This window comes from Neovison vison, chromosome 7, assembly GCF_020171115.1.
Source record: "Neovison vison isolate M4711 chromosome 7, ASM_NN_V1, whole genome shotgun sequence".
NCBI classification, from domain to species: domain Eukaryota; kingdom Metazoa; phylum Chordata; class Mammalia; order Carnivora; family Mustelidae; genus Neogale; species Neogale vison.
Window position 1 is genome coordinate 187803818 of NC_058097.1, and position 17632 is coordinate 187821449.

The window sequence follows — 17632 nt, forward strand, 5'->3', positions numbered from 1 at the left end:
GTTGTTGTTTAACTCACTGTGAGCCTTTAGGGATGGCCTGCGTGGCTCAGGGTTGGGTGCTCAGAATCTGGGTATCTGGGTTCTGCCCAACTTGGGCTTCTCCCCAGGGCTCAGAGTCTGCAACAGCAAACTGGGTTGGTGACAAACTGTCATTTCTCTCTCCTCCATCACTGACTAGCTGTATGACCTTGGGCAAGTTACTTACCTTCTGAGGGTCTCTATTTCCCCATCTTGGAAATGGGCATTCGATCTCTGAAAAGATCATGGAAGCCGTTGTTAAGAGGATCAGATGAATGGTGTTTACATGTACGGCTTTAAGGAGACAGTGTAGACGGCGAAGAGTCTTAACTCTCTTCTGAGGACTCTCAGAAGAAGGAAGATCCTAAGTAACCCAAGTGCACCAGACCCATCGCCCACCAGCCTTCTTATCCATCTGTGCACGAACGTTTGTGCAAGAGACCTCATATACCTTTCTCTTTAAATCAGCTTAATTCAGACACTCAGTTCCCATGAGAGGAACTTCTCCACTTATTCTGAGGACCCACTTGGTGCAGACTGTGTTTTCCAAAGTTGGCTGTGACAGTCTCTTCTCTTCTGCAGTTTCTTTTAGAACTTTGCCACCCTGTCCTCAAGAGAGGGAGACTATGTCTCCTCCCCTTGAACCCCGGAGACATCTGCGGTTGCCTGCACGAATAGAATACAAAGGAAGTGATGCCACATGGCTTCGGACTGAGGTCCCAAGATACCATGTGCTTCTACCTTGTTCTCTGGTTGCTCTTAAAACCCAGCTGTCTGGCACTGAGGAAGCCCCAGCAGCCTTGCAGAGAGGCCTCGTGGAGAGGAAGTGAGGTCTTGGTCCGCAGCTCTCTCTGAGTTCCCAGCTAGCATCTAGCACCTCCTAGCTAGCATCTAGCACCAACTGGCTAGCCATGTGAGTGCACCATCTTGTGAAGGATCTTGGACCTCCAACTGAACCAGTAGATGTTGCATAGAACAGAGAGAAGTCTTTCCCGATGAATCTACCCCAAACTGCAGATTTATGAGCTACATAAATGATTGGGTGGTTTGCTACATAGCAGTAGGAAACAGATACACCACTCTCCCTCCCTCCCCCCCTCCCAGAGTTGTGTCAAAGTCTTAGGGTCTTACCTAGACCTAGGTACTTAGGTACCAACAAGACTCTGACACCTATGTTTTTGACCACAAGGACCTTCAGGTCTCCTGCTCTGCAGCTCCTGTGCCCCTTTGAAGTGGGGGATTCATCTGAGAGACTGGGAACCCCATAGCCATACCATACTCCCCCTTTTTTAAAGAGAGAGAGCACAAGAGGGGGAGAGATGGAGGGCAGGGGGAGAGGGAGAGAGAGAATCTCAAACAGGTTCCATGCTCAGCATGGAGGCTGATGTGGGGCTCGATGTCATGATCGCAGAGATCATGACCTTGGCTAAAATTAAAAGTTGGACACTTGACGGACTGAGCCATGCAGGCGCCCTTAGCCTTTTAAAGTCTTGACCACACCACCATCTCCCCTACTTCCAAGCTTTCCATCTGGTATCTTCTCTCAAGTCTTTCTAGAGTAGTTCTTCCTGTTCCTTTTCCCAGCTCCTAAAATCCAGGCTTCACTTCTGGAATGGCCTGAAGACTTTCCCAAAAGAAGGAAGTCATCTCTCTCACTAGAGGCTGCCCAGCAAAATGCCCAGGGTAAATCATGACAAAACCTGACTCTGGCTGGAAGAGAGGAAACACCGGGGGGAGCCAAGCCGATCTGATATTTTAGTAATACTTCAGACGCACATCTCCTCAATGACTTAAGCTTCCAATATGTAGCAGGCAGTGTGCTAGGTGCTGGGGAGACAGCGACAAATATCGGAGCCACTTACAGACCCGGGCAAGAGGGTCACCTGTGTCCACTCAGAACCTACACCTCACTGGCTTCCACAGTCATGCTTCAGATAGCCCAAACCCTAGAAACCTCTGCCTAAATGGTCCACATAAGCAAATTCCCCAGGTCCATCCTTCCGAGGGTACAGGGGCACTCCTAGAGGGGTGAGTGAGGGACAGCTGTAGATAAGAAGTGTGGACAGAGTTTGGGCACATGGGCTAGGATGTGTATGTGCCCAAGCCCTAGGCCACGTGTGTGCACAGGACAGACAGGGCGCTGGGAAGAGAATCTGAGCAGATGGGCTGAGGTTTGAGAGTCAGGGCTAACCCACTCCACACTGCGATGTTCCTACAGAGAATTCTAAAGAGTCCAAGAATTCTAAATTCGAACATGACCCTCGTGGTCATGATAAAGAATATTTCTTAAACATTTTATTTGTGTGGGCCTCCATTTTCATATCAACATGTTAGGGGAGTTCTGTGGCATAGGACCGATAGACTCTGAGCTCCCCTAAAAGGACCCTTTTCTAGGGAGCTCTAGCGGGTGGTAGGGGAGTTCGGCAGAGATTCTAGAATCTGCCTGCGACTGGCCCCTCCGTGTTGCCTCAGCTGCCACTATCTCTAATCTGGAGTGACAGACCAGAAGGGGTAGCAGATGGGACTCATGGAACTGAAAGTCGGCCTGGTGGGGAAGGAGGTACTGATGGGATCCAGCTGTTTTGCTAACTGCCAATCGCCATCACACACCCCCAGCCTGAAGGGAGGGGCATGGAACAGGGTAGAAGAGAAGGGTATTTTTATGCCCATTTTGCATGGGTTGGCTAGGAAGTCGGTCCAAGATGGAATAGCACAGTGGTTCTGAAAGTGGCCGTGGGACCACCGGCGTCATCATCTGAGAGATTACGCTGCTGGCTGCTTGCAGCAAAGATGGCATCCCTCTGTGGGAAGGACAACAGAGTGGACCCTGCTGGGCTTAAAGAGCCCCCAGCCTCACTCCCCCGACCCCAGCCCCACTCTCCCGACTTGGTGTGGAGATTCTATAAAGGGGACTTTTTACTGGAAAGAGAACATTTACTGAGTGTGCACAGTGTGCAAGAGCGGGAGAACATTTCATGACCATTATCGCACTTAATTCTCAACAGCCACCCTCGAGATTGGTGGTATAACTATTCCCCTTGTATGGGTGTCTCCCAGAGAAGTTCAGTACCTTGCCTTGCCTTGCCTTGGGTCACAAGGCTTCTGGGATGCTCCCTGACTTCCTGATTCTCAGACCACCCCACCTTCTTCGCCATTATGCCTGACGGTGGTTCTCAGACTTGCTTGTGATTCAGAATCACCTAGAGACCTTATTAAAACAGATCGCTAGGCTTCTACCCCAGAGTTTCTCATTCAGTTGGTCGGGGATGGGGCTCCAAAACACACTTTCCTAACAAGTTCCCAGATGCTGCTGAGGCTGCTGCTGAGGCCGCTGCTGTTCCAAGGCACCAGGCTTTGGGAACCACCGTGCTGGGCTGGACTCCAGCTCCCCGCCCTACTCCACCCAGGCACAACGGGCATAATCATACCCTCCCCACAATGGCGTCCTTGTGAGAAGCCAATGAGATAATGGGAGTTAGAGAGCTTTGTCAGCTGCAAGGTGAATGGTCCTGGTCATAGCGAGGAAACCTGCCTGGGGCTGATCCCTGGGCCTGGGAGTGCGTAGGGCTGGGACACAGGTTCAGGCACCAGGGCTGTCTGGAGATCTTTGCAGTCCATCTTAATTCTGAGTCACTTCTAGTATATGTGCTGCCGAAGCGAGCACAATTCTGAGTCACTTCTTAAGGGAGAAAACCAGCTTCTGGGGCTCAGGCCAGCAGCCCCTCCTGCTACCTGCCTCCTCAGCCCACGCCTCCTCCCTCACCCCTGGCAGCCTGCTGAGCACAGCCCCAACAATTAGCTGGCCTGGGTCACTTTTCAGGAGCCAGTCCAGGCAAGCCCGGTAGCACTGAGCTTGTGATTCAGGGCTTGGGGCCGGATCCAGCTCCTCTCCAGCGTGAGACTCAGAGGCCACGACTACCCTTCTTCCAGCCTCACGCCGTTCACCCGTGAAATGGGCGCCAACAAGAGTACCATCGCATAGAGTTGTGTGAATTTAAGGGCCAGTCCTTTTAACAGGGCTTGGCGTTGAGCTCGGCTGCTGGCAAGGGTCCAATCAGTGCTTGTTAGTATTTTCAAAAAGCGCCTGGGCCCAGGGTGCCTGCTGATAAGGGCTCCAACTTGGAACGCAAACCGCTCCCACGCCGTCCCCGGCCGCACCCGGATACACCCGCCCTGGAATGCCAGCTTGGGGGCCGAGGCCGGCCCGCCCCGGGTTGGGGCTGGCAGGGCAGAACAGGATTAGGGAGGCACTGAGGCAGGGAAGGGCGAGCCTGGGGCGGGGGTTCGCCCGAGGCTGCTGGTCCCGAGGGAGGGGAGAACGTGACCCGGGCGGGGTGGCGGGAGGGTCTAGGGGGAGTCTGGGACTGACAAAGAGGGCCCAGAAGGGGCGGGGCCGCTAGGCGGAGCAGTGAGTAGGGCTTCCCCCCCACCAGCAGGGCTCGAGCACGACCCGGGTAGGGCTAGGAGTCAGGATCTGGCCTTGAGGGGCGGGGTGGCAGCAGCGGCGCAGAGTACCTATCTGAGGAGGCGTGGCGAGGAGGCGGGCACCGGGGCAGGCCTGGCGGGTGAATTAGGGAGGCCACAACGAGCGGGGCGGGGCAAGAGGAGCCCCTCCCACCCCAGTCCGGGGGCGGGGCTTACGGGTATCTCCTGGGGAGGCCTGGTGGGCGGAGCCGGGTACGGCTTGGAGGCCGCAACATTCCCGCAGGGCAGGGGGGCGTGCCCAGGGCGTGTCCTCCGGGGGCGGGGCCTGTTCCAGCCCCTGCGTTCCCCGACGGTCGCCGGGAGAACTGCAGAGTGACTGAGCTCAGAGCTGCGCAGTCGGACGCGGGTGGGCGCGAGCGGGCGACGCCGGGCTTGCAGCGCCGAGCATAAAGCAAAGCCAGAAGGTGAGAGGGGCAGGGGGGAGGCCGGCCGGACCAACAGCAGCAAAGTTAGTTTTCGTCTCCACTTCCATAGCCCGTCTGGGCGGCTTTCTCGGAGCAAGTGACAGTAGCAGCTGGTGGGTGAAAAGGATCCTAAGTCCCCGAGTCCTGACCCCCAGTTTTCCGGCTGTGTCGTCTACCAACTCTGTGGCCCCGGGCCCGACTCCCCCACCCTGCTCTGGGCTTCTTGGGTTCCGTAAACGGAGTAGGTTGAACCAGGTGAACTCCATGCTCCGATTGCCCTTTCTCACGAAAGCCCTGGAAAGCTAGGGCTGGCAGGTGAGAGCGGACTGCAGTTCAGCCGCCGGTGTTCACAGCGCGCTGGCTGGTTCTCCCTGCCCGGTGGCGCTGGGCCAAGGGAACGTTCCCCTAGAGTTAAGCGAAGTACTTTAAAGTTCACACTAGTTTCTCCGATGGGGCTTGAACCCACAAGCCCAGGGGAAGCAGGGTAAAGCAAGGAAACGTCAGTCTCGCCTTCCCCCTAACACGGAGATCCCAGTAACACTTCAGACCACATCCTCAGCAGGGGCTTTTGTCCCCTTCCTGGGGCATTTCCAGGTGACCTGGCCTGGGAGGCCGTGGTTGGAAACCAGGGGACAAGTTCTTGGTGGGGCGGGGAGAGAAGGGGAAAACCCCGACAAACTTTGGGTCCAGAGTCAAGCCTGGGGCCCGGGGCTCTTGCTGCATGCTCAAGGTTAGTTCATTGGCCTGGAGGTTTCTGTTCCTGGTGCTAGTGGGTGCTCTGTGCCAGGGCCATTGTAGCTGGGCAGCCTCATTCAGTGGGCACGATCTGAAGCTCTGGGGCCAAACTGATTAGGATTGCACTTCCCTCCAAGCTTCAGTTTCCGCGTCTGTAAAATGGGAGTCTTGGCAGAATCCAAGGGCAGTGGCGAGGACTAAACAGAGTAATTCATATAAAGTGTTTAGCAAGGCGTCAGGCACCCAGTCAGCCCTCGCTATATGACAGCTGCTCTGAGGCAGGCAGGCAGGTGATGGACTGGCTTCCTGCCTGGGAATGAGCCTGTTTTTGGAGAGCAGGCTGCAGCCATTCTGACCCTGTGAGTGCCAGAAATTGCCACCTGCCACCTGCATCACTTTGTCCATTTCACATTTGGGGAGTGTGTCATCTGGACCAAAAAGTGGCTGAGTTTTCTGTCATAGCGCTTGGGGCTGGTGGTTGTCCAGTTACAATGTTTACTGAGCACCTACTATATATGAAACGGAGCTAGGGGATACAGAGAAGACCTAGACAGACATGGGCTCTGCCCTCATTTGGGGCTGCTGACAGTCAGGCTCCCCCACTCCCACCATGCCCCTGCTGGGGAAGATAACACACACCCAGAGCCTGGAGCCAGATGAGATTTCATGGGTCTGCACTGTTCTGGTGTCTGGAGCCCAACTATTCCACTGAACACTTGGCTTGGGGTGAAGGTGAGGGTCAATGTGGGCACTTGTTAACCTGTTCAGTCAAGGCTGGGCACCGAAGGAGACCGGGGGTGCTGCATGTCGGTTCCCTGAATGTCCTGGGGAGATGAACCCTGGAACACTCTGGAACCAGCTAGAAAGTAGTATGGGACAGAGCGTGACTGAAGCCTGCTCTTTAGGGAGGAGACAGTGTGTGTGCCTTTCAGAGGGGAAGGTGCTTAGAAGCAGTGAGATCCTAGAGAAACCAGGGCAGAGGGTGAGGAGCTCCTGGGCTCCCAGGAGCCAGTCCCGATTGGGCTTGGATCAGCTTGGGGCCTCAGTCTCCCCTGTCCAAGCATGTGAACAGCTCAAGATTAGAGTGTGGTATTGTGGGGGAGGAAGAGGGTCACTAAGTGGGATCCATGGTGGGGGATAGGGGGAACAAGAAGATGTTCATCTCAAAGAGTACTTAGGAAGCAAATACTGGAAGTCTCTCCCCCCCCACCCCCGCCACCCATCCAGCCCACATGACGCATGACAAAGGATGACACACTGCCTCTATCCTCAGTTGCTTACTGTCTGGGAAGGGATACCAGTGACCCTGACAGGAGATCAATGAAAAAAGTATTACAGGGAACTTTCATGGAAGAGGTGGAATTTGGGGTGAGTCTTAAGAATTGGGAAGGTTTCCCCTGCTGCAGTGACAGTTTTGGGCATTGGGCAGAGGAAAATACCTAGGCAAAAGCGGGAGGTCACCGTGTTCAGGGACTTTTTAAGAAACTGCTCGTTTGATCAGTATGGCCGAAGAACTGGGACTCAACAGGGCTGTGAAGGGGGGAATGGTAAGTTGGATTAACTCATGGAAGGCCTTCAATGCCAAGGTGAGATGTTTGGATCTGATTTGCAGAAAGTGAGAGCCACTGAAGGTTGTTGAGCCGGGGAGTGACATATTCAGAGGGGCGCTTTAGGAAACCAGTTTGCCAGATGTGCAGTGGTCAAGGGAGAAAGATCACAGGCCTATGGTGATGGGGAAGGAGGGAGGGACCTGCGGGCCTTTGGGGTGTCTGCTGCTGGGAGTGAAGGAAGAGGTGCCATCAGAGGGGTGGGTGGAGAGCCAGGGTGACTTGGGGAGAAGTGGAAAGATCCCCATGTGTGCCCTGTTTTTTTTTTTTTTTTTTCCGTATTCCCCCACCCAGCCTTGACTCTAGTGTGTAGCAGGGACTCAGGTGCTGGGGAGGGTGAGGTGTGCTTTGGAGTGATAGGGAGGAAGCTGCCCAGTAGGCCCGGTATTTGCCTGTGAGGAGGCCAACCACAGGTTCAGGGCCTCTGTCACAGCCCCTACAGGGCAAGAGGTTGTGGGGGGGACATCTGGGCAAGTGGTGGGAGCTTGCACCAGCCAGCAGTGGGTTTGAGAGCAGGGTAGATGGGGAGAAGTGCCTGGGGCTCTCCCCTTCCTGGCTACAGTCCAGGGAGGGCTGGGGTGAACGGTTAGGCGGTGGGGACACCAATTTCCCACGTGTGGGGGTGTGGGTTTTGGTTGGCTCTTCTCAAGTTTCTGCAATGTGGGGCAGTCCCGTCTCTCTCTCTCTCTTCCCTTCTCTCCTCTCTCTCTCTTTCTTTCTCTCAGCCTCAGACGTTTGAGCCACTGCCTAGCTCTCCCTCCCCAAAATACCTCCCCAGCCTGAGGACCCAACCCTGTTCCACCTGAACACCAGACAGCCCCCTCCTGGCCTGAGGCTGAGCAGACCCAAGCCTCGAACATTCCCGTGGATTTGGAGCATCTGGGGCCAGCTGGCACACCCTGGTTTTGGCGTGGCCCTGACCCTTTACTCCAGACCGTTATAACCACTTCTTCCACCCCAGGGGAAGCTGAGAGGAGGCGGTTAGGGGTTAATCAAGAGCATCAAACAGTCGGGAGTTGGCTCAGCGAGAGGTGGGAGGGAGGCAAGAGCCTGGGCCCCTCTGTGGGACAGGATGGGGCCAGGGCTGGGGGGCCTGTTTCATCTCAGCAGGAGCTGCTCTGCCCACCGGCTTCCCCTCCTCTAAGCCTGGATCCGAGGAGCCAGGAGGGAAGCGTAGAGGTAAACACAATGAGCCCTGTGGTATGTGTTGCTTCCCTCCTCCCCGCACCCCATTCCGATGAGGCCTGTGAGGAGGCCAACCATAGGCTCAGGGCCTCTGTCACAGGCCCAGTTGGTGTCTGGGGGCTGGCTGGTTCCTGACTCACCCCTGGGGTTCCCCCTACACGTTGGTTTTCCTGTCAGCAGCTGATTCACTCTGTGCTGACACAGAGAAGCAGCTGAGCGGGAGAGAAGAGGCCTTGGGTTCTGGTTCTTGGAATTAGTTCCGGCTCCTTTGTTTATAGGTTGTGTGACCTCGGGTAAGTTCCTTCTCCTCTCTGGGCTTCCCTTCTCTGTGGTGCTTCGTTCCTTTCCTTGGCTTTTAGGAAGTTCTGCGGCCTGGAATCTGTTGTTTGTAAAGTGGAGCCCATGTGAGCACATGCATGCGCGCGTGTGCACACACACAAACACACATACACATCAGGAGAACTGCGTGATTCCTCTCACACAGGCAAGAATTGAGACCACCTCCTTACCTTACCCTTGCTTACTGCACCTGAAGCCGCCTTACCTACCTTCTGCCTGTCTGCCGGATCAGGGAGATGGTCGAGCATGGCGAGAGCTGGACTTTGGAGCTAGAATCTTGGCTCTGTCCTTCCCAGCTTTGTGACCCTCTCGGAGTCTCAGTTTCTGAATCTGTAAATTGGGTAATGGGAGCAGCCTCATAGGATGACATGAGCATAGAACAAAAAGTGCATTCCCCGGGGCGTGTGCCTCCCCCGTGCAACCCCAGGCTTTCTGAGGGCAAGGAGGTCTGAACGTGGATGGCAGCTTTTCTCTAAACCCTTCCTTTCCCTCCCCCTTCCTCTGTGCTTGTCTGCACTGAGTACTTTACTCTCCCGCTGCTCTTTGGTGGCATATGGAGTGACTCCATGAACCCTCGCAGGCAGGGATTGCCCTGTCCATCTCTGTATCCTTGATTGCTGGCACAAGACCTGGCACACAGCAGGCTCTCAGGAAATGATGGTTGAATGCATAAGTAAGTGATTCTCCTCGGGGTGGCCCAGCAGGACCCAGCTCGGTGCCAGATCCTTGGCGAATCCTTGGCAAAGGTGGAGCTGGGAAGCCGGGTCTGGATGCCCATGCTTTGCCCTTCGGGCCTGCCCATTCTGCTCCTGGAACCTGGGACCAGGGAGGCGAGAATGGTTTGGCTGGCCTGGGACTGCTTCGGTCAGAGCTTCAGCTTCCCTTGTGAGGCCTGGCCTTTCCCCTCCTGAGAGGGGAACAGCTCGACTTCCTCTGGCTCCAGCCTGGTGAAGGGTCTCTGGCTTGGTTCGTGTTATTTGTGGAAGGTGCTACTGTCCTGTGAGGGCACAGGCTCCAGGCTGGGGGAATGGGAAATTGCCCTGTGGGAGGCCCATCCCTGACAGTCTCTTTGTAGGCCACTAGGTGTGTCACTCTGGGAGGCCCCTCACTGTCCCTTCTGCCTTCATTCCCCACACACAGTGGGGGCTTCTGACTCTACTTTGGGCCCTGTGTCTGACTTTTTTTGTTGTGCTGAGGGGGGATCCTGGAAAGAAGTGGTTGTTTCTGAATCTACGCTTCTAGAACCAATGTAGGAAAATGGATGAAGCACTGGAAGTCTGGGTTCACATCCTGGATCTGATGGGAAGTTGCAGGATGATTTTGTCTAGGGAGGTGAACCTCTAGGTTGGTTTTCTTTCTTTCTTTCTTTTTTAAGATTTTATTTATTTATTTGACAGATTGCAAGTAGGCAGAGAGGCAGGCAGAGAGAGGAGGAAGCAGGCTCTCAGCGGAGCAGAGATCCCAATGCGGGGCTCCATCCCAGGACCCTGGGATCATGACCTGAGCCAAAGGCAGAGGCTTAACCCACTGAGTCACCCAGGTGCCCCTAGGTTGGTTTTCTTCTTCAGGAGGTCAGTGCTCCAGAAGCTGGCCTGGGGACCAGCTGGGGTTGGCCCAAGTTGGGAAGGAACCACGAGTGACGTCCCAAACCTAACTGCCTAAAGGTGATTCTTGCCTCTGCTACTTGTCTGCTGGGTGAGACCTTGGGCAAGTGTCTTAGCCCATCTGTGCATCCATTTTGGCATCTACAATGGGGATCATAATAGTGTTTACCTCATAGGTCTATTGAGAATGATGTGATTTTTTTAAAGATTTTATTTATTTATTTGACAGAGAGAGACACAATGAGCGAGGGAACATGAGCAGGGGGAGTGGAAAAGGGACAGGGAGCCCGATGCAGGGCTCAATTCCAGGACCCTGGGATCATGACCAGAGCTGATGCCAGACACTTAACAACTGAGTCACCCAGGCGCCCCAAGAATGATGTGAATTAATATACATGAAGCACTTATGACATGTGCTTGGCACATGGTGAGTGCTACATACATACATATTTCAGCTGGTTCTGGTAGTGCTGCTATTATTAAGAGGAAGCAGGATTTCAGTCCTTGGGGGGTGAGTCTTTGGGGAAAAGCTTGGTGAATAGCCTGAGAGTGGGGATCAGGAGACCCTAGCCTGTCGTTTACTTGCCTTGTGACCTTGAAAAAGTCACAGCCTTTCTTGGGCTGCAGAACTAGAAACTGTTATCCTGCATTTGCTGCAATTGACTTTTGTAAATGAGGCACACGTGACGTCACAGCCGGCAGTCTCAGGGATTTATTCAGAAAGAGGACTCTGGGTGCCCAGTCCATTCTCCTGCACCGAGACAGACAGCCACTGTAGGTGGGCAGGTCCTGGTTCCCCCATGGGGGCTCTGTAGACACAGAATAGCAGAGCTTCCCCCACCCCACAACTATACTCCAGGCTGAAAAGTAGATGAATAAGTACATTTAAATACACAATAATGGGATTATACAGATCAGATTACAGACCTTTATTTTTTCCTCCTTCCTCAATTTTCTGAATCTCCTGCAATGATTCCATAGTCTTATGCTCATGAAAGAAGGAATGGATTTATACAGTAAAGCTCTGGAGAAACTTACTATACATATTTAAACAGAAAGATATTATTTGAACTTGGGATCACAGTCTGGTTTTTGTTGCTGATCTATCATATTTGTTCCCAAATACAAGAGGAAATTAAGCCCTCTGGTGCCAAGGAATGGGGTGTTGGTTTGATGTGAGTATCAATTGCCAGGCCTTTTATCAAAAGACGGAGGGAGTGTCTGTGGAAGCAGTGGCTACGTCCATTGGCCTCAGAGCCTGGGAGACAAGAGTCGGATATAGTTGGGAAAGTCATCCCAACTTCCATCCCCGGGGAATACACTCTGAGCGCTGCCTGCCTAGAAAGCTTTTCAAAAGTCCTTGACACCAGAGGGCTTAATTTCCTCTTCTATAGAATAGAGATGATAATAATCTCTAATTCGGGCTGCGCTATAAGGATTGAAGGATCCTAACATATGTTGAGGTTTTAGAGAGACCCCCTTCTTCTGAATTTGGAACCAAATGGAAACAGATGACAGAGATGGGGCTCGGATCGGAAGCATCAACACTGAGAAAGCTGGCCGGAGAACACGGCTTTAGATCCGGGGCCCAGAGGGCTTTCCAACCGTCTGCCGTCGAACTGGCAGAGTTACCTGTCCGGTCACAAGCAGAGCTGGACAGGGGCCAGCCACCCCGCAGGAGCAGGTGGTAGGAGCCGAGGGCAGCCGGGATGGAAGGCTGCATGCCCCGCCGAGCATGCCCAGTGTGTCTTCGAGACGAGCCAATCACAGAAGCCTCTGTTGGGGTCCAGGAAGTAAGGGAGGAGGCGGAGCGAGACTAGAGGTGTTCTCCTGGTAGAAGTCCCTCCTTAGGGAAACAAGTGGAGAGGACAATATGCGTTCCACTGATAAGTAGAAGGCACTTGGAATGATGTCAGGTAAGCAGTAAGCACTCAATACATGTTGATTTGTCATTGCTAATAATAATGGTAACAATGAATAATTCTACTGTGGTTGGAAAATCACTTTCACAGTCACTGGTTTAGGAGATGGTTTATTGGAATGTTGTTGCGGTGGGACCTGGTGAGATGCTATGGTGTGTAGAGGAAATAAGTCAGTGGGGCTGCGGGAGGATTGGTTTGTCTGAGGTCCTGCGTGAGTGAGTGGGCGGCTCGTCCTTGGGTCCCTGTGGGTCACGTCGACAGCTCACCTCCCCGACCTTTCCTGACCACACAGTGGGGGAGTAATGGAGGCAGGCAGGATGTGTGGGTCTACTTGCACTGAACATTTAGAGGCTCTGGGCAAGGCCCTCGGATCCTCTTCCTCTCTGCCCACGCCCTCTCCTGCCCTCTTTTGCCATGACACTGTGGAGCGTGCTTTTCAAACCCTGCGTGTCAGAAGTCCCCTGGGGGCAAGTAGGGGACCTAGGTGTGGGCCAGGTCTTCCTCCCAGCAGCTGCTCACCTTTGGGCAAGTTTCTCAACCGCCCAGAACCTTGGTTTCCTTATCCGTGAACTGGGGAGTGATAGCGGTACCTCTCCCGTGGCTTGCCCGGGGGTGGGGGGTTACATGAGGTAATGGGTATGGTGAAACGCTTAGCAGCACAGGAAGTCCCCTCAGGAAAAGCCAGAGAATGGTACATTAAGGCTGCGCCTACCACTGCTATGGAGAAATAAAGAGTCCTTCTCCCCTGCACAGATCTGACTTTTTTTTTTTTTTTTTTAAAGATTTTACCTATTTGAGAGAGAGAGAAAGCATGAAAAGGGGGAGAGTCAGAGGGAGAAGCAGACTCCCTGCTGAGCAGGGAGCCTGATGTGGGACTCGATCCCAGGACTCCAGGATTATGACCTGAGCTAAAGGTAGTCGCTCAATCAACTGAGCCACCCTTTGGGTGCAAGGGACTCCAGGTGCTCCAGATCTGACTCTTAAAAAAAAATATATGCTATAGAATTTAAGCAAACCTATCCTCCCTTAGCTTCCACTTACGGTCCTGATCATGTGCACTGGGATGATGTGTGAATCATCACATGGGAGAGGCCTGTCCCCCTTGCAGCAGAGGCCACCCAGACCGGTGGTTCTGAGATAGGAAGGCTATCTCTCTCGACTGTTTAGAAACGTCTTCTCCATCTGAATCAAATGGGCAGACACACACACACACACACACACAAACTTTATAATTACTGATGAAATTTTTTTTTTTTGTGGAAAACCTTAGAGGTTAAGGGATAGATGTAAAGGAGGCAAGAACCACTCAGAAATAAGTACTGGGAACAGTTTGGTGTACACACAGTCACACACACACACACACACACAGAGTTGGGATTATACCATACGAACCACTTCCTCAGCCGCCATGGTGGGTTAACATAGTAAAGGGAGGATTGTTCCATGTTATTCAATATTCTTCCTCAGCACGTTTCCCAGCCCCGTAGTATCACACTGTGTGGATCCACCATGACCCAGTTTCACATTCTCCTACTGTTGCACATTTCGGCCATTTTGAATTTTTCATTAGCTCCCACGTCGCTAGAGTGACTGCCTTGTCCATACATATATCTTGTGCTCACATCTAATACTCTCCACGGAGTAGACTCCTAGAAGTGGCTTTCTAGCCAGCTGGTTTTTAAACTTGTGGTCTGGGGGACCAGTTCTCAGGGAAAAATCCTTTCCTCCATACCCACCAGATTGTATCCCCAAACTTAGCTCTAGCCCCACTAGGGAGAGAGGGTGTTGTGTCCCTAGGAGCTAGGTAGCAAGCGCATAGAAGGAAAGGGGCCAGTGCTTAGGATCTGTGTTGTGGGGGGAGGGAGGCGGGTAAGAGACAGAAGGAAAAAGACAGATATGGGGAGCTGTTCCTCTTCAACTAGAGTCTTGAGTCTGACTTTTGACCCTCCTCCTGTCTCCCTTCCAGGAGCCTGTGGTGTCATTAACTAATTATGAGATCTCTTTAGTATTTAATGACCTTTCTCCATGGTGACTCCTTCCTTCTCAGCAGCCTTCTGGGAGCCAGGGAATGAGAAGATGAGTTCGTGGGAGGAAGTTTGTCTGGAGTAGGAGGTGGGTCATGGAGGGGGGCAGTGGTTCCCAAACTCTGACATATGGCAGAATCTCCTGGAGGGTTTGTTAATGCATGGTTCATGCCCCTAAGTCTTCTGATTCCATTGGTCAGAAGGTCCAATGGAGTCCTAGGGGGCAGCCCAGGAAAGTGGATGGCTAATAGTTTTCTAGGAGATGCTGTTGCTGCTGGTCTGGGAACTACAATTGGAGAACCAATGGAGTCGTAGAATGGGCCACTGGAGGCTGTGTGGTGAATCTTAGCTCCCAGTAGGAACCATTTGGTCCCATCTCGTAAAGGCTTGCATGAGGCCGAAACTCACCTTCCCCCTGCCTCCACCTCGTCAGCTTTTCCAGGATGTGCAATTATATATTTATGTGCAAGAGGATAAGATGCTTATCCACCATCCCCATTTTGTAGGAAGGAGAACTAAGGCTCTGACAGGGAACCTAATATGTCCAAGTTAGCCCTGAAAGCCATCGGGAGCACTACAGAAACCCCAGCCTTGTCACCTCTCCGTGCTCCCCCTCAACAACACTCCCCACCCCAAACTATACCACATACTCTGGGCTTCCGTCATGTGGGTCCGGTGTGGGGGCAGAGGTGCATTCTGTGAACACTGAGGTGGACCCAGAGGACCCCAGGTGAGGGGGCTGGGGAAGCAGGGTCCCCCACACTGTCTCTGAACCAGGGTCTTGCTCTGCTTTTTATCCCCCCCCACCTACTAGCCATTCAGTAATGTGCCCTTCTAAGATCTAATGTTTCCAGCCCATTTATATTCCCGGTTATTGTTTGGGGCATTTTTCTGGGAAGCCGTGGAAACGTGTGCCTAAGCCTGGCTGTGGTCAGGCAGGCACAGCAGAGGAAGAGGAGAGAGCCCTCCTCTGTTGGGAAGCTAAGATGTGCCAGGCCCCAACCTGGGCACTTTGCAGCCGTGGTGTCAGTGACTGAGTGGCCCCCATTTTAGAGATGAGAATGTGGAGGGTCCCAGGGCTGTAGCAATGTGCCCAAAGCCACAGCTGCAGGGCTCAGAGCTGGGCTTCTGTTCCCAGATTCCCTGGTCTAGAGTGGCAGCAGGTCCTGGACCGAAGGAGCTAGGGTTGGTGGGGGTGGGCTGCACCCATCAAAGAGGGTCCGCCGGAGGGGTATGGCTACTCTGGGACTCGTAGTCTGGCTGGGGGAGGGCCCTGGTCTACCCATCTGGAGACCCAGGTCACACAGTGCTGTGCTGCCACCTGGCTGTGTGACCTTGGGGAAGTCACTCCCCTCCTCGGGGTGTCTGAGTTCTTATTTCTGCTAATGATACCTTACGCTTTATAGCTTTTAGCCGTGGACATTTTCTCACGTACTTCTTCCCCACAGGCCTCCCCACACCTTGTGAAGTAGGCAGCAAGGGTGTTATTTCTGAGCCCATTTTACAGATAATGACAGGCTATGGGTGACATGCCTGGGATCTGACAGCTAAGGAGGTGCTGGAGCCAGGACTGGAATCCCTCTTACTTTTTCTCCCTGTCCTGAGCCTGGCGCATCGCCCCCAAGCTGCCTCCTTAGAGAGGAAGGGGACCTCTAGCCTCCTCTCTATTCTCAGCCTCCGCTTGGGAGGTCCCAGGGCCTGGTGGATTTGGGGTGCAAGGGACCCCAGAAAAGGACTGCACCGGGATCCTTGCTTTGGCCCAGGAACCTGTGGAGGGAAGATAGGGTGGTTCGGGCCATCCCTGTTATAGGCTCCTGCCTGGGCATTTGGGGCCCCTGGTGGTGATGGGCCCCAAATGCCCAGGGAGTGGGGGTCAGGCCCAGCTATGCCTCCTACCTGGATTGTGTCTGCCCTCCTGTACTCCTGAACAGTACAGAATTTTCCAGACTCTCAGACCGAGGTACCTGGACCCCATAGCTCCGTCTGAATGCCTTCACCTCCTCCCCTGTCCCCTGAACCGAGTCTTCCTCATTCTCTGAGGCCCGGCTCTGGCCACCGTCTTCCCTGGGGCCAGCCGTGGCACATTGGCCAAGCCAACTCAGCTGTTTCAGGGTCTGTCCGTTGGGTGAGCTAGTTAACAAGCCCCCAGAGCAGAGGCTGTGGCTGCTGTGGGTCTGAGCCCCCCAAAGTTCCGCCAGGCTGGTAGGGCTCAGGGTGCTGGGTCTGTGTGTACTGGGGGCGCCTGACCCCTTCAGGGTCAGCCTCAGACCTGTGGCTTTCACACTTTGTGACCTCGAGCAAGTCCGCTCTCTTCTCTGTCCTCTGGCTTCCATCTCCTAAAAATAAGAACACAACTTTCCTCACTGACCACTTGCAAGCCTTGCATGAGAGAAGCGTGCAAAACATCAACCTCTGACGTCTGGTGGGTTCGAGGCACTCAGGAAATGCCTGTCCCTCCCTCCCCTGCAATCAGCTCAGGCTTCATTCTGCCTCCACCCACCTGACACCCTAGAGCAGGTGTCTGGCTGGGCTTTGGTCTAAGGCTTGCGTTATATCTGCTCTAGCCTGGGTGGTGTTCTAGACTGATAAAGGGGGACAGATTGGGCAGAAGGACAGAATCAGCTGCAAACAAATGTGTTTAAACAGGCTCTGCTGGTTCCAAGTTATGACCCCAGGCACAGTAGCTCCCTGAGCCTCAGTTTCCCAATCTGTAGAAGGGGGATACTCCTACCTTCTCTGTTCTGAGGATCCCAGTAGAGGTGGGGTAGGGGTAGGAATCCCAGTGGCCTGAAGCCCAAAGCTTCCTCCCAGGAGCCTTGAGTCCAGCCTGCTGTGGCTGATTTATTTGTTTGCTTTCCTACTGCATCACAAACAGTCCCTTCTCTCTCTGGCCACCTGGAGGCTCACCAGGCCGTTAAGCCCTTGGCTCTGGTGCTGGTATGCTGGGTCGCCTGGGGGAAGCAGCATGCCTGGGGTGGGGGGCCAGGCCTGAGGCCCTGCCTGACTGCCTGAGACCAAGGTGGTGTCACTGCAGGTCTTCATGCTGAGAACTCTTGGAATGCCAGGGGCCCCTAGGGCCCACTGGGGACACAGACCCTTTCCTTTAGTGCCAAGCACCTTTCCTTTCCATTTCTGTCTATCTGTCTGTATACCCCTCCTCCTAGTTCCCTGTGGCCTGGAACCTTCTCACGGTGATAATAATCACATGCTTCCCTTCATTGTGCTAGAGCATTTTGATTCCTCAAATCTCCTACCTCCCTGTAAGGTAGGAACGAACTGTTGTTAGCCCAGAGAGGGAAGGGGGCTTGC

General features: G+C 53.7%; 1 protein-coding gene across 3 annotated transcripts in view; it reads left to right on the plus strand.

The window, feature by feature from the left end:
* The first annotated feature begins 4787 nt into the window (after nucleotides 1-4787).
* The window catches only part of CD82 (CD82 molecule), a 48481-nt gene continuing 35636 nt past the window's right edge, over nucleotides 4788-17632 (plus strand). The window contains exon 1 of one of the 3 annotated variants that reach the window (XM_044259131.1): nucleotides 4788-4907. The gene's annotated coding sequence lies outside the window, so the exon portion shown is untranslated. Of the gene's footprint in view, nucleotides 4908-6887; nucleotides 7011-8643; nucleotides 8728-17632 lie in introns of those variants that run through there. The other 2 variants (XM_044259133.1, XM_044259132.1) reach the window with 2 other exon arrangements.